General features: G+C 39.8%; 2 pseudogenes; both read right to left on the bottom strand.

Annotated features, from left to right (window-relative positions):
* Positions 1-13,539: 13,539 nt before the first annotated feature.
* On the bottom strand, positions 13,540-14,589 carry Phb1-ps20 (prohibitin 1, pseudogene 20; annotated as a pseudogene).
* Positions 14,590-16,196: 1,607 nt separating this feature from the next.
* LOC134483997 (large ribosomal subunit protein eL24-like) lies at positions 16,197-16,753 on the bottom strand (annotated as a pseudogene).
* Positions 16,754-25,667: the final 8,914 nt, after the last annotated feature.

Genomic DNA, 25,667 nt, shown 5'->3' with positions numbered 1-25,667 from the left:
AGACAAAGGGACAAAGAGAAGGAGGGGAACAGAAAGAGGATGAAAAGAAGTTAAATGACCTTGGGCATGTTAATTATTTCTCTGTGCCCCAACTATCCATAAGTACTCTGCTCTACAAAGGAACCAATCCAGACACATGGTAGGATACTCCTCTTCCCAGGAATTCCTTGCATGTAGCTAAATATCTTTGGAGTGCTTGCTTGCTAGTCGTTTTTAGCCATCCATTTATAAACAACTCAAACTAATGAACACACAACTTCCATATGTGGTGTAGTCTATGCTAGATATTGCACAGACCATAGTAATATGGCATAGATATAATCTCATGGGTATTTTTGTAATGATGGAGGTAGAAACAATAAAAGTGTAGGCAAAAATGTAATTTGAACAAATGCTAAAATGAATCCAATGGGCAATATCGTGTTACTCTGCATGAAAAAGTCGTGGATGCATAGTTGAAGAAGTACTGCTGAGAATAAGATCTGGAGAAAGACATTAACTCCAAAGGGCAGGAAAAAAGGCTTGCCACTATAGGAAATGCACCCTTCTAGTGAGGGGTTTTGCTTTCTGAAGTTTGTCAACTGTTATAAACCCCTGACTTAAAACACTAATCACAAAATTCCAGATATTTTAATGTGCGCACCATTCTGAGTAGACTGATGAACTCTTGCAGTATTCCTCATAGTCCTGTCTAGAGTGTGAATCATCTCATGGTCATGTATGCCCACGCTGTATACACTACTGACCCATTAGTCACTGATCACTCTGCATAGTCATCAGGTCAACGTTCTTGATATGGCAGTACTTTATTCCTTAACATAACCTTTACCGAATAAAAGTCATAAAGTAGGAGAACAGTTTGTTTGACAATTCGGAAATGTCAAAGAGAGTCAGGGTTCAGTGCTTCTTCTCCTTTAAGTGGACTTACAGAAATTCTTGATTTAAAAAAGAAGAAGGAATTGTACATTGATGTTCTTAAGATCTGGGTTCAGAATGAATTTGACATTCTTGAAGTTGAGAATATGGAAAAAGAAATTAATGTAAATTTTTCTGTTGACCCCCCCCCAAATGCAAGTGTTGCATTCATAGTGCATGGCAGCACTTAGTAGAGATATCTGGACAGGTATCAAGTGTATCAAGTTCATTTTTGTTCAGTAAAACCTCAGCATATGTAGGGTTTCCTATTATGCGTTTTCAGATACTTAACAAAGGTCTGGAAACATACCCCTCTGCAATGTAAGGGAACTATTTTGTAGTGTGGAAAAAGAGAACAACTATGAAGGACTGGGGGCAGAGACTATGCCTAGGATATAAAGAAAAATAGTAGGGTGTCATCAATTCATCAGGTTATTGCACATGTAAAGCATCCTTTCATCAAGTTATATAAGCCTGATGATGCCATTGCAAAACTTTCCAGGGCAGTTATAAATTCAGATATTACGTTGCTGCTGCCAATATCACATTTGTAAAATAAGCATACATGTTGTAATTTACAGTTTAGAGAATATGGTAGCTGTATATAGTTTCAAGTATATGGCCCATGGGTTTTTTTTTTTTTTTGTAGGACTGTTTGAAGGACTATAGAACATTTTTAATTAATGAAGACAAGGGTTCAGTATATAGTTGGCTACTTATGTGACTGGTGTACCAGTTATTTTTGCACTGCTGTAACCATAATATCTAACAGAAACCAGGGAAATATTCTTCCTTTTTCTTAAAATTTTACAGGGTTTCAATCTGTGCTAATTGTCAAGGTGTAGTCATCTGCATCTTGGTGGCACAAGCAGGTGGAGGAAGATGCTCCCAATATAGATGACAGGAGGCAAAGAACAATGCTAAAACCAGAGGCCAAGCTATATACCTTCAAAGGCCTGAATTTATTGTTCTGCCTCTGCCAGCTCAGTCTTACCTTCTAAAGGACTCACAACCCACTATGCTACAGCCATCAATCCCACACCAACACCATATTGCTACAAAACAAAACAAACAAACAAAACCCACAAGTACTGATTGAGAGCAGCGGTTCTTAATTTGAGGGTTGTAATCCTTTTGGGGGTTGCATATCACATCTTCTGCATATCAAATATTTGCATTTACAATTCATAACACTAGCAAAATTACAGTTATGTAGTAGCAAAAAAAATAATTTTATGGGTGTGGGTCACCACAACATGGGGAAATGTGTGAAAGAGACACAGAGGCCTCAGTTAGGTTGAGAACAACTGGTTTAGAGCACAAACCTGAGGGTGTAGGGGGCAACTCAGTGAGTAGAACACTTAAGAATGAATATATATATGAATATATGTATACTATTCATATATATATCATATGTCATATGTCATATGTCAGTTCCTGGATTCAGTCCTTAGAACTCAGTGTGCACACACAGACACACAGAGATACACACAGACAGACAGCCATACAGTCACACACACACACACACACACACACACACACACACACACACACACACACCATAAGCTTATATGGTATGGTAATCATTTCTATTCAAAACAGAACAAGTGGGTTCTAGAAACAATCTCAGCCTCAAAATAATAAAAAGTAATTTGTGAACATTCCAAATTTGAATTATTTTGGGTACTGAACACTACTATTCTGACTGTCCTTAAATGCAGTGATGTGTAGGTACACTGAGTCTCCTAGCGTTTCACAGATTCTTCATGTTCCTGGACCACTTATTTATTCATTGTTCAACTCATACTGGATGTGCATGCCATGGAATTAGGTTTATGATGACTGTGTCTGCACTGAGCAAGGATAACTCTTTTTCTTCTCATTATTCCTGAAACAATATACTACAGCCTCTATTTATATAACATTTCCATTATATTTTCTTTTACAAGTAATCTTGAGGCACTATAAAACTTATAGAAGATATGCATTAGCAAATATTATAGCATTTTTAATGAAGGGCTTGACATTCATTATGATATCCAAGGAGGTTCCTGGAACCATTAACTCTGGACACTGGGGAAAAGGTGTACTTGGAAAATTTACAGAAACATGGTACATTAGCTATGTATCTTTCTCAGAGTCTCTATCTGCAGTCTACTCTCCTACCCTGAGGACTGAAACAGTGGTGTTATTTGTCAATACTCCTAGTTTTTAGGAGCAAAATCTTTAATTTGTCAGGAAAAGCAGGGAATGTTTGTTCTTAGTGCTAACAGGGGCAAAAGATGAAAGTGGCAAGTCCAAGAACAAGAAACAGTGTGCCAATTCCATGAAGGTCTAGAGTAGGATACACAAGGCAAAGAGCAGAGAGAGAAATGAAAATGGCAGACCTATGAGATGGCTGAGCAGAGGTGCTGGCTCCCAAATCTGATGATCTGATTTTCCCAAAATCCTACACGATGTTTGGAGAGAACCAATAGTTATCCTCTGACCTCCATGGGTATGCTTTGGTATACATTCACACACACACACACACACACACACACACACACACACACACACACACACAAGCAAACACATGATGCACAGGGAGAGAAGAGACAGACAGATATTTTCATAAATAAAAATAACAAAGAAAGATTTTTTTAATGTCAGTGAATAACAAGGTCAAGAATGAAATTCAAGGGTTTAGGGCATTTGTGTCAAATGAGGCTCTGAGGTTGGGGAATATTTTTTCATTGGTCACCTGCCATGTAGTGTACGGGTGAGTTGGCTCAACGTAATGGCATGGGATTGAAAATTCCCTAGTTTTCTCAGTAAGTATTTGTGGCTTGTTTAGACGCTTACTTGAATTAGAAGACTGGTTTCCACAAGCTGACACCTCACCAGCTTCTACCACTGCCTTTACTCTTCCTCCAAGCACACAGGTGACATGCTGCCAGAGACAGGGATAGGGGAAGTCTGAGCTTGGCCAAAGGCAGAAAAAGCCACTTACTTACTGTGTTGGTAGAGTTAATAGGAAATAAAGGCCACACTGTCAATATTTCTTGAGCTACTAATAGTCACAGCAACCTCTTAGTGGAAGCACTAGTGTTCAATGCTGAAAAGCAGGAAGATTTAAAGCACACAGATTGAATTCTGATTCTGCAGCTACCATTACTCTATCTTTATGTTTCTCAATCACCACAGGTAGAGAATCAAGTTAAGAAATTATTGTTGGACAGCTTCCGTGAGGTAATATATAAACAACTAAGCACTCTAACAGGCATAAAATAAATGACAATCCGTGGTGATTTTTTACTTGGAGTAAAAAGCTCGGTGGACTTTCCCATATGAATTGTCTCCCCAGATGTTCCCAATCTTTAGGGCTTGGGATGGTGCTTAATGATGCAGAAACTTTGTGAGATAGAAATAGACATTACAGTGGTTGTGTTCATGGTGCATTATTGATTTGAGAGTCCTGAGGTGATCTCAGCAATGGGCAGCATTCATGTTGTTGGATGACCTGTTCTAGGATAAGTCTAGTAGACCCAGGCTGGATTATTCAGATGTAGGTCTAGGATTTGGCTGTCCAGAGGTAGATGGAGCAGCCCACACATAGGCAAAAGCAGTGGGTAAATGCAAACCTTTTCCTAGAACTTACTGAATATCCAGATGAAAAGAGTACAGAGGAACAGAAGAGTCTCAGAGAGCTGTGGGAAGACAGACAAAAAGTTCATCACTAAAACCAAGACATAGGTACTTTTGGAGGGAGCCATCTGGAGTTAGTGAGTCTTCAGAACAGCAACACTGTTGAGGGGATTCTAGTGGATTGACATAAAGAGGACTTGGAGACTAATATTTCGTTTTACAGACTGCCTGCTAAGTAAAGGCTTATGTTGGTATAGGTTAGGGATGACAGTTTTAATAATTCTATTAGGTGGTATCATTTCTCTTGTGAGAGGAAATAGAGAACTCAAGGTATGAATCAATTTGTCCTTTTAAAATTTTATTTATTTATTTAGTTTTATTGGATAGTTTATATATTTACTTTTCAAATGTTATCCCCTTTCCTAGTCCCTCCTCTTCCATCCCCCTCCCCCTGTGTGTATGAGGATGCTCACACACCCACCCACTCACCCACCCACTCCTCCCTGCCCTGGCATTCCCCTACACTGGGGCATCAAGCCTTCACAGGATCAAGGGCCTCTCCTCCCACTGATGCCTGACAAGGCCATTCTCTGCTACAGATGTGACTGAAGCCATGAACTCCTCCCCCATGTGTACTCATTGGTTGGTGGTTTAGTCCCTGGGAACTCTGGGGGGGGGACTGGTTGGTTGATATTATTCTTCCTATAGGGTTGCAAACCTCTTCAGTTCCTTCAGTCCTTTCTCTAACTCCTCCATTGGGGTCCCCATGGTCAGTCTAGTGGTTAGCTGTAAGCATCCTCATCTTTATCAGTAAGGCTATGGTAGAGTCTCTCAGGAGACATCCATATCAGGCTCCTGTCAGCAAACACCTCTTGGCATCATCTGGGACAGCTTGCCTAGGTGGGGCAGTCTCTGGATGACCTTTCCTTCAGTCTCTGCTCCACATTTTGTCTCTGCATTTCCCCCTGTGAGTATCTTGTTCCCCCTTCTAAGGAGGACTGAAGCATCCACACTTTAGTCTTCCTTCTTCTTGAGCTTCATGTGGTCTGTAAATTGTATCTTGGGAATTCCAAGTTTTGAGCTAAAATCCACTTATCAGTGAGTACATTCCATGGGTGTTGTTTTGTCATTTTATTACCTCAGTAGGGATGATATTTTCTAGTTCCATCCATTTGCCTATGAATTTCATAAAGTCATTGTTTTTGATAGCTGAGTTTTTTTAACAGCTGCGTTACACAATACTCCATTGTGTAAATTACCACATTTTCTGTATCCATTCCTCTGTTGAAGGGCATCTGGGTTCTTTCCAGCTTCTGGCTATTATAAATAAGGCTGCTATGAACATAGTGGAGCTCGTGTCCTTGTTATAGGTTGGAGCATCTTTTGAATATATGCCCAGGAGTGGTATAGCTTGATCCTCAGGTAGCACTATGTCCAATTTTCTGAGGAACTGACAGACTGATTTCCAGAGTGGTTGTACCAGCTTGCAATCCCACCAACAATGGAGGAATGTCTTATGTCACTCAACTGATCATTTGAAAAGATGGGATGGTGGAAATGAATCAATCGAAATCACAGGTAAGATGAATCCTAAGTAAGAGAACATGACTAGTTTTATTACTTTCTCAGACTTTATTAGATTAAAACTTTCATAATAAGGACTGCATTATAATTTCATGGCCAAAAAATGTTTGTTGGAGTCAAACATCTTTTTAGCTGTGTGGGCTGGAGAAAATTACTTAACCATTCAGTGCTGCAATTTTCTCATCTGTAAACTGAGCCAACAATAGTTCCCTTACCCCTCAGTATCTTCTGAGAGTTTGTTCCATGCTACCTTGCAAAAATTCCAATCTACAGATATTCAAATTCCTTATTTCAAATAGTGGAGTGCTTGCATAGAACCTATACACATGTTCCTATAAACTTTAGAATTTACATAGAACTTCTCATATAGTTTGCTGGAGTGAAGAAAGGAACAAGGAAAATGATGTACTGATACTGTAACAAAAAAAATCTAAAAGTTATCTCTAAAATAGTTACTAATAATACAATGAAAATGCTATTACTTGTTAGTTGTATTGTTTAGGGAATAATGACAATAAAAATGGACATATTCAATCCAGATGCATATCATTCATCAAAAATCATTTCAGTCCATATTTGGTTGAATCCATACATGCAGAACCTGGGGAAATAGTGCTGGCTGTACCTACTGCTTAGGGATGTTACATGACTTAGTTAATATAAATAAAATACTTATCAAAGTTTCTGGCTCATGATATAAACTAAGTTATAGCTATTAAGTAGTATTACTAATCAGGATTATGAACAAACAGTACTAATTTAGGTAACATATAAGACATGTTTTAGAATGCCTGCATAAAATAAATTTTCAATATATCAATATTTTCTTTATAAATAAAGCAATTATAATTAAACTAACATCAGAAGAAATGAACGAGCCTTACAAACCCATGGTAGACTACCTTCCTTCTAGAAGTCTGAGAAATACCTTCCTGTTAAAACTGTTCATTCTTTCTGAAACATTTGCTTTTTAGTTTTAAAAGCTATTTTAAACATTATTTTAATGTTTGTGTTGGGATTCAGTCTAAGGGCTTTATGCAAACTAGACATGTTCTCTATCTGAGTCACATCATCATCTGCTAATATCCCCTTTAATTGCAAAACAAATGGCATGTCCTAGGATGCACAGAATTTCTATCACTGAAAGCACTAAAGGACCTAGTGTTAGTGAATTGCTAGGAAGGATGAATCTACAGAGCATGTAATCATGATGCTATGTAATACAAATAGTCATCAGTGTCCATTTTCTAGATGAGGAAATTGAGGTGCCTCAGATAATACAGCCACTAAATTAGCAGAGGTTTTATCCATTTCTGTGCCATTTTCTCATGGAAAATACAAGATTCAGTGGCTTACACTGTAATGGGTGATCACTGGACTCTGCTTTCTTCAAGTAAGGATAAGAGGGGGAAAGGATGGTGAGTACTAGATTTTGAACTGTGGAACTGAAAAACAGAAAGATATATAAAAGAATACAGTGATTCTAATGGGACCACTTAAGTCAAACTTTTTTTTTGTGTGTTTGAGTGTGTGTGTGTGTGTGTGTGTGTGTGTGTGTGTGTGTGTGTGTGTTTTGCAGGACAGACTTAAGACATTTGACTTTGACTCATGAATTCCATACTTCATGAGTTCTTATTTTCTTGAGATTTCAAGGGACTTCAGGATCAGAACTGGCCTCAAAGCTCCCAATTTGTGATGGTTTTGCCAACAACATGAAATAGTTCTACCTGTTTTAGCCTACAGGGGCTACCATGGGGATGTATGCCATGTGTTTAATTTATTATCAGCGATGTGTTCAGAGAGGAGTAGAAAGGGAAGAGAAGAGACTCTTGGCACATGGAATCATTTGGGGAGAAGTGTGAATAAGTCACATTTACTAACTCAGGAAATACCATTACTTGCCTGCAATAAAGAATTTAAGATAGATAGTAAGGAACTGATGGTAATTAAGTGAGAGGTTGTTTTAAAGGGGATTTGATACATCACAATGCACTATCTGTGAGCAGTGACTGAATATCTGAGAAGGAAAACTATAAAGCAATTGGTGGGCTGGAGAGATGGCTCAGTGGTTAAGAGCACCAACTGCTCTTCTAGAGGTCCTATGTTGAAATCCCAGCAGCCAATGGTGGCTCACATCTGTAATGAGATCTGATGCCCTCTTCTGGTATGTCTAAAGACAGCTGCAGTGTACTCATATACATGAAATAAATAAATCTTTAAAAAAAGACGAGTTTATGAAAAAATAATGTGAGTGGCTCATTTATCCATTTTCTGTCCTATGTTGAGAATTTCCTCCCTTCCCCTGAATTCCCATCCTTTTCCTCCCTCCTCATTCTTGTGTCCTTCATCCTCCTCCTCTACTTCTTTCCTCTTTCGTTTTTTCTAAATATTTTTGAAGATGTAATACAGTCTAGGGAAAATCAAAGAATAAATGTAGACTAACACTTCCTCTTCCTGGCTTCACCATGTCAGGAAAGTGATTCAGTTTCTTATGTGATGCTATTTTAAAGGCCATCAGAGAAAATGAAATCTTCCAGTGTTGCTGGCATAGAGAATATGGTATAATAAATAATTCATTTGGGCTTAGAATTCCCTGAGTTATAGGACTGTCTTTGCTACGCTAATTAAAGAGTCAAAGTTTAAGGATAAAGGGTGGTTGCCAAAAAACCTAGCAACATAATTAGAAGATTAGAGCTAAAAGGAAACCTTTCATAGAAGTTGGAGAGGCTATAGACTGAATATAATTGACCAAAGATTTAACCAACATGCTTGTGTAATAAAGCTTGGTACTGGACTTGTTAATGTCTTGCAAAGGTGAAATGTCTGGATTCCACAAAGATAGTGTTGGAGGCTTTGTACTATTTCCATCACCAAGACCTTGCCTTATGAATCTCTTCACGTAATTGTTCATTTGTGTCATTCCTTTTGTAAGTATCAGCATAGCACATAATGAAGCATTAAATCCTTAAAAGGATTATGTGATTCCCTTGACTTTGTAACTGACCAAGAAGAAGTGTAAGTTTGTTTTATACTTCCATTGATGGCTAGCATCTGAACTGGGAGTAGTTTTGTGGGACCCAGCCCTTAACCTGTGAGACTCTACACTAATTACAGGTATTGAGTGTTCAAACAAAACAAAGCAAGCATCTTTGTCCTTAACTTGTGGCGGTAGAAATAATTCTAAACAGCTAGTTTCAGGATGGAATGGATGATCTCAGTAAACCCAGTTGGTACCAGATATCAAGAGTGACTTGATAGCCACAGAGCAAGAACTAAAGGTAAATACCAACAATTTATGGAGCAGGGGAGATTACCCTGGTCTACAATATATTCTAACCAATGTAAGTTCAAGGATCTTTAAATGTGTGAGATGTGGGGGGGGGGGGAGCCTGAAGAATAGTGTGACATGAGAATTACTTGAGTGGCCATTGCTGCATTTGAAGGTGGGATAGAAGAAGCTATTAGCTAAGGTATACAGGCAACTTTGAAGCATAGGAAACAAACAGTTCCCTAACACTTGTAAGCTCCACTGCAGACTTACAGCAAGATTATATAGACTCGTAAGTGAAACAATACAGACTTCTATTGTCTTTGCTCTCCTCCTTTAGCTACATTGGCCTCTATTGTGTTCTGATAGGATACAGAATGTTATCTTGGCTTTTCTACATTTGTTGAGACTTGCCTTGTGTCCTTATGTGAGCAGTTTTGGAGAAGAGTGCACATTCTTTAATTTTTGGATGGAATGTTCTATATATCTGTTAGGTCCATTTGGTTTATGATGTCATTAAAATTCCAATGTTTCTCTGTTTATTTTTTGTTCAGATGACCTGGAACCAACTCCAACAAGCTGTCCTCTCACTACCAAGTGCTGGAGATGGCATACATATGTGTGGAAGCTCACGCCTACAGGCAGACAGAGACATAGATATGCAGTGAAATATAATATCTTTTTAGATTTATAATTTTCACCGTTTCCAATGAAAACTACAAATGGTTACCTTCACTAGTAAATACTATCATATATTCAAAAAATAAATGCCAATTCTTTATAATTTTTTAAAACACAAGAGATATTTAAAATCCACTTCAATTCATTTTGTAGCTTCAATGTAACATTGAAACATGAATCTGTCAAAGACATAACAAGGAAACTAGAAATCAATATTTTTTATAAATATGGGTGTAAACATCTGTTGTATAACAGTTTCCTTGGAGACTGAAATATTCCATCCTGTAAGGAAGCTTTTTAAACAGGAAAGTAACCAATTCAAAATAGCTTCAGAAAATTTCTAAAACTGACCAGATTCACTGAGCCCTTCCTTGCCAGAGTAAACAGAGCCAAGTTTCACAGAAGCCTCTCAGAGGAGTGAACATACCCAGAAGACTCTGTCTATTTGGTCTGAAGTGCCCATTTCAGCATAACATATATTCTGAAGAAAAGATAGTATTCTCAACAAATGGTTTTGATTGTTTCTGAATGATCAGACTGTATAGATGCATGTAATGTAGGAGCAAGAAAATAGATCCATATCTATCATCCTGAGGAAAGCTGAACTCAAAAAATAAAAAATAAAAAAAACAAACCAAACCAAAAATAAAAAAATAAAAAAAGCAAGGACCTTAACATAAGACCAGATATCCTGAACCTGATAGAGGAGAGTGTCAGGAATAGGTTTGAACTCATTGGTACAGGAAAGGACTTACTGAATAGGATCCAATTGGTCAGACATTAAGAACAACAATTAATAAACGGAACTTCATGCATCCAGAAAGTTCTGTACAGCAAAGAACACCATCATTCCAGCAAAGCAGCAGCCTACAGAATGGAGAAAAGCATTACCAATTATATATCTGACAGAGGGTTAGTTTAGACGGTATAAAAAAACAAAATAAAATAAAAACACCACCTGAAGATCAAGAAATTAACCCAATTACAAAAGGGGATATAGATCTAGACAGAGATTACTCAAAAGATGATAAAAATGATTGAGAACCACTTAAAAGAATATTCAACATCCTTAGTTGTCAAGGAAACGCAATGTAAAACTACTTTGAGATTTCATATTACTCCAGTCAGAATGGCCAAGATTAATGAATGACATCAGGTACTAGCAAGGATGGGGAGAAAGAGGACAGTTATTCCTTGCTAGTGAAGGTGTATACAGTTACAGCCAAAATGGTCATCTTCGTGCAGGAACAAAAGCTGAAAATAGATTTACTACGAAATCCAATTATATAACTCATGGGCACATAAGGAAAGGATTCTACCGCTATTACAGAGGTACTCCCCAATTCATATTAACTGCTGCTCAGTACATAATAGCTTGAAGCGGACACATCCTTGATGTATAATGGCAATATGCTACATTTATAATGGAATATTATTCAAATGCTAAGAAAAATGAAATTAGGAAATTTGCGTGTAAAAGGATACTTCTACAAACAACAATAATAAATAAGGTAGCCTAGATTCCAAAAGACAATTATTGCATGTTTTCTCTTATATGTGAATGTTAGCTTCTAAGTGTTTTATATGTGTGTTATAATCTGAATAACCACAGATGTTACGTTAGGGTACATAATAAGGTACCAGTGAGTAGGAGAGAATATCACAAGAAAGGAGCAATAGAATATAGTTTTGTTGAGAAATAGGAAGAAATTTTGAACCAGAAGGGAGGAGGATGAGAAAGCAAGATAAAGGAGAAACTATGGAGAGGGCTAACTAATACTAATGACCTCTTGAAAAATCAAACATATGACTATAAAAGCTTCCTAGGTCCCCTATTGAAGGAATCAGAGAAAGAACTGGAAGAGCTTGAAGGGGCTCGAGACCCCAAAAGTACAACAATGCCAAGCAACCAGAGCTTCCAGGGACTAAGCCACTACCTAAAGACTATACATGGACTGACCCTGGACTCTGACCCCATAGGTAGCAATGAATATCCTAGTAAGAGCACCAGTGGAAGGGGAAGCCCTGGGTCCTGCTAAGACTGAACCCCCAGTGAACTAGTCTATGGGGGGAGGGCGGCAATGGAGGGAGGGTTGGGAGGGGAACACCCATAAGGAAGGGGAGGGGGGAGGGGGATGTTTGCCCGGAAACCGGGAAAGGGAATAACACTCGAAATGTATATAAGAAATACTCAAGTTAATAAAAAAAAAAAGAATATAAAAAAATATATATATACACATATAAAATGAATTTAAATCCAGTCATCCCATAATGGAGCAGATAATCCCCATCTAGATATTTTAGGCCACCAAGTAAAACATCGTAGTACAAGGATTGGGTTGAATCATCAGACAGAGGTCTCATAGTAATGCCCACCCCCTCCCCCATCACAAGCTTTTGCAAGGATTGTTGGTTGCTTTCTACAGGCTGATTATAGGGCCGTATGGCTGAAGTCAACATTTACATAGGCTATCAAACATGGAGAATTTGAGCTGGTACTTCACAGGAGGCTTCGTACCAATTAGCATTCACAGTGCTGGGGGGGGGGGTGCTCTGCACAGTGCATGTGGAGAAAAATAATCATCAATGCCACCCAGATAAAAACTCTGTGACTTACAATAGCAAGACGTACTGGTGTAATATTGGTACCAATGTTATGGGAATAATCAAAAACTTTTTTTGGAGGGTCAGGGTGTCATTTATTGACAGCAGCTTACATTGTGTTTTCTTTCCTTGATTGATTCCTTTAGAGCACTGGCCCACAGCTCTTGGGAAGGAAGGGCAATCTCGGAGAGAGGGAGCGGGAGGGCAGGCGCACATGTCCCTGGCAGGTGTGCTCAGCCCCAGCAGGATGCAATCCTTCAAGCTGGAATCCCATTGGATATTTGAGAGGACCGATGTGGGCTGGAGAGATGGCTCAGCCGTTAAAGGCTAGGCTCACAACCAAAAATATAAGAGAGGACCGATGTAGGGGGTGGACAGGAAGTCTTCCAGAGGACTCACATCTCAGTCCAGGCCTCTTGTCCTATCCAAGTCTATCCAAAGTTTAGGTCTCTGGTGGGGGCAGCAAAATTAGGCCCACCCACCTTGATGGGCAGATTCTTCACTCCATGCCCTGGTCGCACACACACACCTGCTTCCGCTGGCCATGGTTAAGAGGGAATGGCCTTACAGTTAAGACAGACACTTCCTCCAGCCCTCCTCAGCTGCATCTGTCCGGGTTCGTATGACTGGAAAAATTGAGGGCTTACCTTTTGGTTCACGTGTGTGCGCCACTGTCTGTAAATCTTCAATATATGGCAAAAATGGAGGCTTTAGGTCTACTCAGGCTGCCAGCTGGCTCCCCGTCCACCACACACACTGCCCTGCCTTTCTTCTGCCAACTGCCAGCACCCAGGGTGGAAGGCCAGTCTGCATAGGCACTTGGCAATTTTGGATATAAAAGTGGGTAAAAAGTGTAACAATAAAAGCTTCATTTGATAATTAGAGATCTGAAGTGATTTTACCTTTATTTCCTTCATGTTAAGCCAATCATTAAATTTCACAGTGATTTCTGGGGTGGGGCAGAAGGAAGGCGTCATTCAGAGCGATGGAGGGCGTGGCCTGGTTGGCCTTACTGGGGGAGCTGGAGGAGCACGGACTGCCCTGCTGGCAGGTAGGTGATGTTCCGAGAGCGGGAGAGCTGGTAAGCAATGTCCTTAGCAGCTTCCAGCTTTCGCAGCTCGATCAGGCCATCACCGGCGGTGGCCAGCGAGTTGGCGATCAGCTCGGCTGCTGCCTTGGAGTCCCCCTCAGTAGAGATGATGGCCGCCTTCTGCTGCTGCTCAGCCTTTTCCACTACAAATCTGGCTCTCTCTGCTTCCTGCTGAGCCACCTGTTTGGCTTCCACAGCTCTGTGAACTCCTTCCCGAAGGTCGGATGTGTCAGGGACACGTCATCCAGGATGAGCCGGAAAGTTGCTGCTTGCTCTGTGAGGTCATCTCTCACCTGCCTGGAGACCAGCTCTCGCTGGGTAATCAATTCTCCAGCATCGAATCAAGCCACAACCGACTTGAAGATCTCGTGGTGATAGATGGCAGCACCCGCTCTTCATAGTCATCGCCAATGCTGGCATAGATACAAGGAAGCTGGCTGGCCACCGGCCGGAAGAGGATGCGTAGTGTGATGTTGACATTCTGCAAGTCTTTGCTACCGGTGATGACCGGCACATTCCGTGGTCGAGAGCAGCAGTCAAAGATGATTGGCTTCTGTACCTAAGGGATGAGAAAGCGAGTCCCTTCCCCTACCACAATGTCCTGTATGCCACAGAATCGGTCGAAGATGACAGCTGTGTGTCCAGCATCCACGTTATATAAAGCAGAGTTCACCTCGACTCCTGTAACTGCTAACGCCAGGCCGAACTTTCCGATGGACTCACTTTGGCAGCCATGACTCCTTCTGCTGCTTCCACTCACACCTGTTTCCACTCTGACCTCCACATCCAAAAACGTTTTAAAGTTAAAATTAAGATTCATCTATGAGATTCCCATACATGACACTACTCAGGTGGCCAACAAACCGAGACTAGATAGATCATGGGCTTATAAGAAAACCTAATATTACTACTTTGCTAAAAGGACATAGGAATAAAATGACTCCTAATGACATATTGCTGTATCCATCTATCAGGGTCTCACTCAATCCTCATTACAGAAGTTTTGTCTTGCTGTAGATATTAACTAACATCAGTTTGGGAAAGAATGACATCTTCACGTCCAGATTTCTGATCTTCTGAGAAAAGCATAATTCTTGATTTATTTAAATCCTTACTGTCAGCCATGTTTTAGATTTAAGTGTGAAGTCTAATGAATATTGTATCAGCTTTGTCACAAAGAAAGTACTTAATAGTTTATCTTATTGTTAAACATACTTTTATATTTTAAGTTACTACATATGATTGATAACATGTAGACAATCAAGTTTAAAGTATTGGCCGTATATTTTGCATTCTACATGAACTTATTTATGAGCCAGTAGTTTTTCTGTTTGGTGTCATAGAATCTGTGAACAAAAAGAAATTTATTTTGGTCTGGATAGCTTTTTTATAATTTTATTCTTTTTCCATTGCATTGATCAGAATTTCTTGTCTATGTTATCTAATGATGATAACACATTTTCATTTATTTTTCCTTGTCTTAGGGGAAAAATTATTGCCTTCACCATTAATGATAGTATATTTAATGGCTTTTTTTCCATACAACATATTTTGATCACATTCTCTCTTTTTCCACAACAGCTCCAAGATCCTTCCCACATCCCTATCCATCTAACTTCATGTTTTTTCTTTCGCTGTGGGAAAAAAGAGTAAATCAAAACAAATATATATATATATATATATATGTATATATATATACATATATATATATATATATATATATATATATATATATATATATATATATATATATACTCATTCTCTAAACAACTTTAAACATAGAAAGTATGAAAGATACATGTCCCGCGCTATCGTCCCGCCAGCAGGAACGACACGCGGACACCAGGATCCTTCTGCAGCAAAGCATTTATTACATCTTGAAGAGGAGAAACCCGGGGCCCAGAAAGGCGCTGCTTATAAAACCCTAGCACGGTGCGTCCACGCCTGATTGGTCGCTTACCCATGATCTCACTGGCACGCCCTGGGGTGGGCAAAGACTTGGCGCGAACACACTCTTGCACATGCGCACACAGCTAGCTTCCTGAAAGGAAGTCGGGCTGGCGAAGCGGAAGCCAGCGCCATCTTGTGACGGCGAATGTTATCACGGCTTTCCACAGATACACGAATGGAATTTATTGATCTTGGATAATAATAATAATAATAATAATAATAATAATAATAATAATAATATCACACACACAAATCAAGAAAGGAAACCCAGGGTTGTGAGAGAACATGGCATGGCTAAGGACTGAAAATAAGAACTGAAAATGGTAAATGACTCAAAAGAGTGCTTGAGAAACCCAAGAAAATCTAAGGATTGCAGCTAATTTTGTTTCATTGGTTGAGGAATTAGTAATTTATTTTGATTTCCTTTTTTTTTAAGAGTCAAAGACAGATCTTTATTTTAAACTCTGATCCACCAAATTAGCGTTTCCTACCAACTCTGGGAGCAGAGACCTTCACAGGCTTCACAATCTTTGGTTTAGGGGCCACCTTTGTGGGGGCCTCAGCAGCCGCCATTGTTGTCTTCTTTGATGCCTGCTTAGCCTTTTTTGCTTCCTTGGCAGCCCTGAGATTTCCTAACTTCTGGTTTCTGAGTCCTCTTGGCCATTATATCAGCCAGAGACGCACCAGTGATGGCTCACTGGAAGTTGACTGCAGGGCGGGTTCTTTTCTTTTAAATCTTTTTTTTTTCCCCCGGAGCTGGGGACCGAACCCAGGGCCTTGCGCTTCCTAGGCAAGCGCTCTACCACTGAGCTAAATCCCCAACCCCTCTTTTCTTTTAAATATCTTCCGACTGTCTTGTGTTTTCTTCTGTACAGGACAGTCCAGGTTATCTGCCGAGGATTCCTTTAGGAAAGGAATGCAGACTCAAATTTGGCATCAAAAAACTGAAAAACCTTCCTGTCGGTCCTGGTGACCATAGCGCTGTGTCCCTGGTAGATCTTGTACCCCCTAAAACTGTACAGCTTCACCTTCATATATATATATATATATTTACAATGTTTTTGCTTCGCAAATATACTTAGGCCAAATAATATCCTTGCCCTACAAATCTAGTAGTTTATTATTATTACTATTATTGTTGTTTTTGTCGTTGTCATTGTTGTTGTTGTTGTTGTTACACATAAATGTAGACTATTTTCCAAATCTAACTGGGTTTTGTGAGAGAAAATAGTATATGATGACTCCTTTGCCTTAGAATAAGAATCTCTCGATTGAAACTGGAGGCCAAAGTTCCCTTTTATATTTGAGGTGAGATGTTCATAGAGCTGGAAATTCTAGAAAAATCTATGCAAGCATGAGGGCTCCATTCCTGTAATTTTTAGCTATTATTTTGCTCATTTTGTACCTGTTCCTTTTTGCTTCATAAAATTCTATAAGTATATTTGGAAAATGGCTCTGGGCTTTTAACATACCTTACAAAGATGGGAATAAATGCCTTTTTCTGTAATACCATACTGTTCCAAGTTACAACATTTTCTAGCATTATCTAATGAATTCCATTTCTGTCCCTTTCATGCTTTCTATATTTAAAGTTGTTTAGAGAATGAGTGTTCCATTCCATTTTGGAAGACCCACTTTTTTTTTTAATACGTCAAAGTTCATTTCCCCACAGCATTGAAATGAACACTGGCTTAGGGCTAAACTCTTTGAACCTCATTTTACTAATCTGTAAATCCATAAGGCTGAACAATGTTTCCAAAACCACAATCTCTGAAATTTTATTTGTGACATTAAATGACTCTCAAATCATTTACATATTCAGTCAACAAGTATTTGCTGAGCATGTACCACACATCAAACCCTAGACCAAGTAAGGATTTGATAGAGTAGCAGATAAAAGAAAAATGATCTCAGTTTTTACAAATTGTTTTTAGGGCTTCTTTTCGTGCCATAGACCTTCTCTTTAGGGCATGAGATGTAATTGATGAGTTTATTTTGGATGAAGAGCCAGGTCTTATTTGCATTTAGAAAGTCAGTTCTGTTTTGCCAGTAATTAATGAAGAGTATTTGCAGGGTTTTCAAACAGAGTGAGAAGGGTTTGAAGTAAAGAGATGCAGGGACAGATCAAGTATTCATCAAGGTAAAAGAGTGAAATTTGAGGGCCTCTTGAGTGTTTCATATTGTAACCAGTGTAGAGCATGCAAAATATTAGGTTCATCCTCTCCCAGCATAGTTTGAGAAGAGAGTGTATACTTCCTTTAGAAAGGTTCAAACTCATTCACTGTCACCCATAAATTGAGATGAGGAAAACAATGATGTGGAGTTTATTATGATGATTAATTCCTCGATGTGTATGCAAATCACTACAAGATTGAACAAAAGGAAAAAAAGGTTCCTTATCTAAAGTAGTTAATTAAAACTTCACAGAGAGAGCCTGAATTCTGAAATCAAAACATTTACACATATAAAAGAAAAACAAACCAACCCTTTCTTTTTTTTTTATTAATTGAGTATTTCTTATATACATTTCAACTGTTATTCCCTTTCCCGGTTTCCGGGCAAACATCCCCCTCCTCCCTCCCCTTTTTATGGGTGTTCCCCTCCCAAACCTCCCCCCATTGCCGCCCTCCCCCCAACAGTCTAGTTCACTGGGGGTTCAGTCTTAGCAGGACCCAGGGCTTCCCCTTCCACTGGTGCTCTTACTAGGATATTCATGGCTACCTATGAGGTCAGAGTCCAGGGTCAGTCCATGTATAGTCTTTAGGTAGTGGCTTAGTCCCTGGAAGCTCTGGTTGCTTGGCATTGTTGTACATATGGGGTCTCGGGCCCCTTCAAGCTGTTTCAGTTCTTTCTCTGATTACTTCAACGGGGGTCCTATTCTCAGTTCAGTGGTTTGCTGCTGGCATTCGCCTCTGTATTTGCTGTATTCTGGCTGTGTCTCTCAGGAGCGATCTACATCCGGCTCCTGTCGGTCTGCACTTCTTTGCTTCATCCTTCTTGTCTAATTGGGTGGCTGTATATGTATGGGCCACATGTGGGGCAGGCTCTGAATGGGTGTTCCTTCAGTCTCTGTTTTAATCTTTGCCTCTCTATTCCCTGCCAAGGGTATTCTTGTTCCCCTTTTAAAGAAGGAGTGAAGCATTCAAATTTTGATCATCCGTCTTGAGTTTCATTTGTTCTAGGAATCTAGGGTAATTCAAGCATTTGGGCTAATAGCCACTTATCAATGAGTGCATACCATGTATGTCTTTCTGTGATTGGGTTAGCTCACACAGGATGATATTTTCCAGTTCCAACCATTTGCCTACGAATTTCATAAAGTCATTGTTTTTGATAGCTGAGTAATATTCCATTGTGTAGATGTACCACATTTTCTGTATCCATTCCTGTGTTGAAGGGCATCTGGGTTCTTTCCAGCTTCTGGCTATTATAAATAAGGCTGCGATGAACATAGTGGAGCACGTGTCTTTTTTATATGTTGGGGCATCTTTTGGGTATATGCCCAAGAGAAGTATAGCTGGATCCTCAGGCAGTTCAATGTCCAATTTTCTGAGGATCCTCCAGACTGATTTCCAGAATGGTTGTACCAGTCTGCAATACCACCAACAATGGAGGAGTGTTCCTCTTTCTCCACATCCTCGCCAGCATCTACTGTCACCTGAGTTTTTGATCTTAGCCATTCTCACTGGTGTGAGGTGAAATCTCAGGGTTGTTTTGATTTGCATTTCCCTTATGACTAAAGATGTTGAACATTTCTTTAGGTGTTTCTCAGCCATTCGGCATTCCTCAGCTGTGAATTCTTTGTTTAGCTCTGAACCCCATTTTTTAATAGGGTTATTTGTTTCCCTGCGGTCTAACTTCTTGAGTTCTTTGTATATTTTGGATAGAAGGCCTCTATCTGTTGTAGGATTGGTAAAGATCTTTCCCCAATCTGTTGGTTGCCGTTTTGTCCTAACCACAGTGTCCTTTGCCTTACAGAAGCTTTGCAGTTTTATGAGATCCCATTTGTCGATTCTTGATCTTAGAGCATAAGCCATTGGTGTTTTGTTCATGAAATTTTTTCCAGTGCCCATGTGTTCCAGATGCTTCCCTAGTTTTTCTTCTATTCGTTTGAGTATGTCTGGTTTGATGTGGAGGTCCTTGATCCACTTGGACTTAAGCTTTGTACAGGGTGATAAGCATGGATCGATCTGCATTCTTCTACATGTTGCCCTCCAGTTGAACCAGCACCATTTGCTGAAAATGCTATCTTTTTTCCATTGGATGGTTTTGGCTCCTTTGTCAAAAATCAAGTGACCATAGGTGTGTGGGTTCATTTCTGGGTCTTCAATTCTATTCCATTGGTCTATCTGTCTGTCTCTGTACCAATGCCATGCAGTTTTTATCACTATTGCTCTGTAATACTGCTTGAGTTCAGGGATAGTGATTCCCCCTGAAGTCCTTTTATTGTTGAGGATAGTTTTAGCTATCCTGGGTTTTTTGTTATTCCAGATGAATTTGCAAATCTTTCTGTCTAACTCTTTGAAGAATTGGATTGGTATTTTGATGGGGATTGCATTGAATCTGTAGATCGCTTTTGGTAAAATGGCCATTTTTACTATATTAATCCTGCCAATCCATGAGCATGGGAGAGCTTTCCATCTTCTGAGGTCTTCTTCAATTTCCTTCTTCAGTGTCTTGAAGTTCTTATTGTACAGATCTTTTACTTGCTTTGTTAAAGTCACACCGAGGTACTTTATATTATTTGGGTCTATTATGAAGGGTCTATTCTTTCTCGGCTTGTTTCTCTTTTGTGTAGAGGAAGGCTACTGATTTGAGTTAATTTTATACCCAGCCACTTTGCTGAAGTTGTTTATCAGCTTTAGTAGTTCTCTGGTGGAACTTTTGGGATCACTTAAATATACTATCATATCATCTGCAAATAGTGATATTTTGACTTCTTCTTTTCCGATCTGTATCCCCTTGACCTCCTTTTGTTTTCTGATTGCTCTGGCTAGAACTTCAAGAACTATATTGAATAAGTAGGGAGAGAGTGGGCAGCCTTGTCTAGTCCCTGATTTTAGTGAGATTGCTTCAAGTTTCTCTCCATTTAGTTTAATGTTAGCAACTGGTTTGCTTTATATGGCTTTTACTATGTTTTGGTATGGGCCTTGAATTCCTATTCGTTCCAGGACTTTTATCATGAAGGGGTGTTGAATTTTGTCAAATGCTTTCTCAGCATCTGATGAAATGATCATGTGGTTTTGTTCTTTCAGTTTGTTTATATAATGGATCACGCTGACGGTTTTCCATATATTAAACCGTCCCTGCATGCCTGGGATGAAGCCTACTTGGTCATGGTGGATGATTGTTTTGATGTGCTCTTGGATTCGGTTTGCCAGAATTTTATTGAGTATTTTTGCGTCGATATTCATAAGGGAAATTGGTCTGAAGTTCTCTTTCTTTGTTGGGTCTTTGTGTGGTTTAGGTATAAGGGTAATTGTGGCTTCATAAAGGAATTCGGTAGTGCTCCATCTGTTTCAATTTTGTGGAATAGTTTGGATAATATTGGTATGAGGTCTTCTATGAAGGTCTGATAGAATTCTGCACTAAACCCGTCTAGACCTGGGCTCTTTTTGGTTGGGAGAGCTTTAATGACTGCTTCTATTTCCTTAGGAGTTATGGGGTTGTTTAACTGGTTTATCTGTTCCTGATTTAACTTTGATACCTGGTATCTGTCTAGGAAATTGTCCATTTCCTGAAGATTTTCAAGTTTTGTTGAATATAGGCTTTTATAGTAAGATCTGATGATTTTTTTGAATTTCCTCTGAATCTGTAGTTATGTCTCCCTTTTCATTTCTGATTTTGTTCATTTGGACACACTCTCTGTGTCCTCTCGTTAGTCTGGCTAAGGGTTTATCTATCTTGTTGATTTTCTCAAAGAACCAACTTTTGGTTCTGTTGATTCTTTCTATGGTCCTTTTCGTTTCTACTTGGTTGATTTCAGCTCTGTGTTTGATTATTTCCTGCCTTCTACTCCTCCTGGGTGTATTTGCTTCTTTTTGTTCTAGAGCTTTTAGGTGTGCTGTCAAGCTGCTGACATATGCTCTTTCCTGTTTCTTTCTGCAGGCACTCAGTGCTATGAGTTTTCCTCTTAGCACAGCTTTCATTGTGTCCCATAAGTTTCGGTATATTGTACCTTCATGTTCATTAAATTCTAAAAAGTTTTTAATTTCTTTCTTTATTTCTTCCTTGACCAGGTTATCATTTAGTAGAGCATTGTTCAATTTCCACGTACATGTGGGCATTCTTCCCTTATTGTTATTGAAGACCAGTTTTAGGCCGTGGTGGTCCGATAGCACGCATGGGATTATTTCTATCTTTCTGTACCTGTTGAGGCCCGTTTTTTGACCAATTAATTATATGGTCAATTTTGGAGAAAGTACCATGAGGAGCTGAGAAGAAGGTATATCCTTTTGCTTTAGGATAGAATGTTCTATAAATATATGTTAAGTCAATTTGGCTCATGACTTCTCTTAGTCTTTCTACGTCTCTGTTTAATTTCTGTTTCCATGATCTGTCCATTGATGAGAGTGGTGTGTTGAAATCTCCTACTATTATTGTGTGAGGTGCAATGTGTGTTTTGAGCTTTAGTAAGGTTTCTTTTACGTATGTAGGTGCCCTTGTATTTGTTGCATAGATATTTAGGATTGAGAGTTCATCTTGGTGGATTTTTCCTTTGATAAATAGGAAGTGTCCTTCCTTCTCTTTTTTGATGACTTTTAGTTGAAAATTGATTTTATTTGATATTAGAATGGCTACTCCAGCTTGCTTCTTCAGACCATTTGCTTGGAAAGTTGTTTTCCAGCCTTTCACTCTGAGGTAGTGTCTGCTTGTCTCTGAGGTGTGTTTCCTGTAGTCAGCAGAATGCAGGGTCCTCGTTGCGTATCCAGTTTGTTATTCTATGTCTTTTTATTGGGGAGTTGAGCTCATTGATATTGAGGATATTAAGGAATAGTGATTATTGCTTCCTGTTCTATTCATGTTTGGATGTGAGGTTATGTTTGTGTGCTTTTCTTCTCTTTGTTTTGTTGCCAAGATGATTATTTTCTTGCTTCTTCTAGGGTATAGCTTGCTTCCTTATGTTGGGCTTTACCATTTATTTTCTTTGTAGTGCTGGATTTGTAGAAAGATATTGTGTAAATTTGGTTTTGTCATGGAATATCTTGGTTTCTCCATCTATGTTAATTAAGAGTTTTGCAGGATACAGTAACCTGGGCTGGCATTTGTGTTTTCTTAGGGTCTGTATTACATCAGTCCAGGATCTTCTGGCCTTCATAGTTTCTGGCGAAAAGTCTGGTGCGATTCTGATAGTTCTGCCTTCATATGTTACTTGAACTTTTTCCCTTACTGCTTTTAATATTCTTTCTTTATTTTGTGCATTTGTTGTTTTGACAATTATGTGACGGGAGGTGTTTCTTTTCTGGTCCAATCTATTTGGAGTTCTGTAGGCTTCTTGTATGCCTATGGGTATCTCTTTTTTTAGGTTAGGGAAGTTTTCTTCTATGATTTTGTTGAAGATATTTACTGGTCCTTTGAGCTGGGAGTCTTCACTCTCTTCTATACCTATTATCCTTAGGTTTGATCTTTTCCTTGAGTCCTGGATTTCCTGTATGTTTTGGAGCAGTAGCTTTTTCTGCTTTACATTATCTTTGACAGTTGAGTCAATGATTTCTATGGAATCTTCTGCTCCTGAGATTCTCTCTTCCATCTCTTGTATTCTGTTGGTGATGCTTGTATCTACAGCTCCTTGTCTCTTCTTTTGGTTTTCTATATCCAGGGTTGTTTCCATGTGTTCTTTCTTGATTGCTTCTATTTCCATTTTTAATTCCTTCAACTGTTTGATTGTGTTTTCCTGGAATTCTTTCAGGGATTTTTGCGATTCCTCTCTGTAGGCTTCTACTTGTTTATTAATGTTTTCCTGTGTTTCCCTAAGTGTGTTCATGTCTTTCTTGAAGTCCTCCAGCATCATGATCAAATATGATTTTGAAACTAGATCTTGCTTTTCTGGTGTGTTTGGATATTCCATGTTTGTTTTGATGGGAGAATTGGGCTCCGATGATGCCATGTAGTCTTGGTTTCTGTTGCTTGGGTTCCTGCGCTTGCCTCTCGCCATCAGATTATCTCTAGTGTTACTTTGTTCTGCTATTTCTGACAGTGGCTAGACTGTCCTATAAGCCTGTGTGTCAGGGGTGCTGTAGACCTGTTTTCCTGTTTTCTTTCAGCCTTTTATCGGGACAGAGTGTTCTGCTTTCGGGCGTGTAGTTTTTCCTCTCTACAGGTATTCAGCTCTTCCTGTGGGCCTGTGTCTTGAGTTCACCAGGCAGGTCACTTGCAGCAGAAAATTTGGTCTTACCTGTGGTCCCAAGGCTCAAGTTTGCTCTTGGTGTGCTGCCCACGAGCTCTCTGCGGCGGCAGCAACCGGGAAGATCTGCGCCGCTCTTTCTGGGAGCCTCGGTGCACCAGGGTTCCAGATGGCGTTTGGTGTTTTCCTCTGGCGTCTGGATGTGTGCAGAGTGCAGTCTATTCTGTTTTCCCAGGCGTGTCTGCCTCTCTGTAGGTTTAGCTCTCCCTCCCACGGGATTTGGGTGCAGAGAACTGTTTATCCTGTCTGTTTCCTTCAGGTTCCGGCGGTGTCTCAGGCGCAGGGTTCCTGCCGCTCCTGGGCCCTCCCCTACGGGAACCCAGAGGCCTTATACAGTTTCCTCTTGGGCCAGGGATGTGGGCAGGGGTGGGCAGTGTTGGTGGTCTCCTCCGCTCTGCAGCCTCAGGAATGCCCACCTGACCAGGCGGTGAGGTCTCTCTCCCACGGGGTCTGGGAGCAGAGAGCTGCTGCGTGCCGGGATCCGCGGGTGTGGGACTCCCGGTAAACACAGGAAGTGCCCGGTCCTAGAGGAATTCTGCCTCTGTGTGTCCTGAGTTCACCAGGCAGGTCTCTTGCAGCAGAAAAGTTGGTCTTACCTGTGGTCCCAAGGCTCAAGTTTGCTCGCTGGGTGCTGCCCCCGAGCTCTCTGCGGCGGCAACAACCAGGAAGATCTCCCAACCCTTTCTTAAAGATCAAGCACCAGCTATTGACTGCCTATGGGAGACTCAATTTTCCTTTAAGAAAACAAAGGTTGATGCAGTAAAGATAGTGACATACAACTGTAATTCCAGCACTCAGGCAACTTACATAGGAGGAACACAGACTCGTGAAATGGCTGGGATATATAGTGAATCCCTGTGTCACCCAAGCCAAGGATAAATAAATGGAATAAAGAAAAAGGAAGAAAGAAAAAACCAGACTGAAAGTATAAGTGAAAAAAATCAAAGAAGGTATTTTATGATAATAAACACTGTAGAAGCAAGGCAACTATACATACAGATTAAAAACAAATGCATTTTAGCTAAAAAATACCTTGCCAAGATCAAGACAGTCCTTATATAAGAAAGCTGTCAATGAAATACGGTATTTATAAACATATATGTATCCAATCACAAAAATACATAAGCGAATATTACAGATGTGAATACAAGCAAATATTGTACTCAGTTGTGGGAAATGCAGTGTTTTTCTTCTTTACATTCTGTTTGTCTCTGCTGTATCATTGAGTTCATTCCCCTAGGTCTATCGCGTACTGACTATTGGAGGTTTTGCAAAGGCTTTCTCACCCTTTAGCACATGGCCTGACCACCCAGGATTTCCCTTGCCATCTTGGTGCAAGCTGACATGACCCCACTCCTCCAAACTATTTTATTCTGTATGCCTCAAAGACCACAATTACATAGATTGTATCAGGTCCAAACTGTACTTGGACTTCTTTAATCCTCAGCTACAGCATTCTCTGCATGTTTCGGTGGCTAAACATGAGAAAATGAAGCCACAAAAAGCAAACTCTGATGAGGTCCTAGTTGTAGAGAGCATCCTGG

This window comes from Rattus norvegicus, chromosome X, assembly GCF_021556685.1.
Source record: "Rattus norvegicus strain SHRSP/BbbUtx chromosome X, alternate assembly SHRSP_T2T, whole genome shotgun sequence".
Classification (NCBI taxonomy): domain Eukaryota; kingdom Metazoa; phylum Chordata; class Mammalia; order Rodentia; family Muridae; genus Rattus; species Rattus norvegicus.
This window is presented reverse-complemented; position numbering and strand designations above follow the sequence as displayed.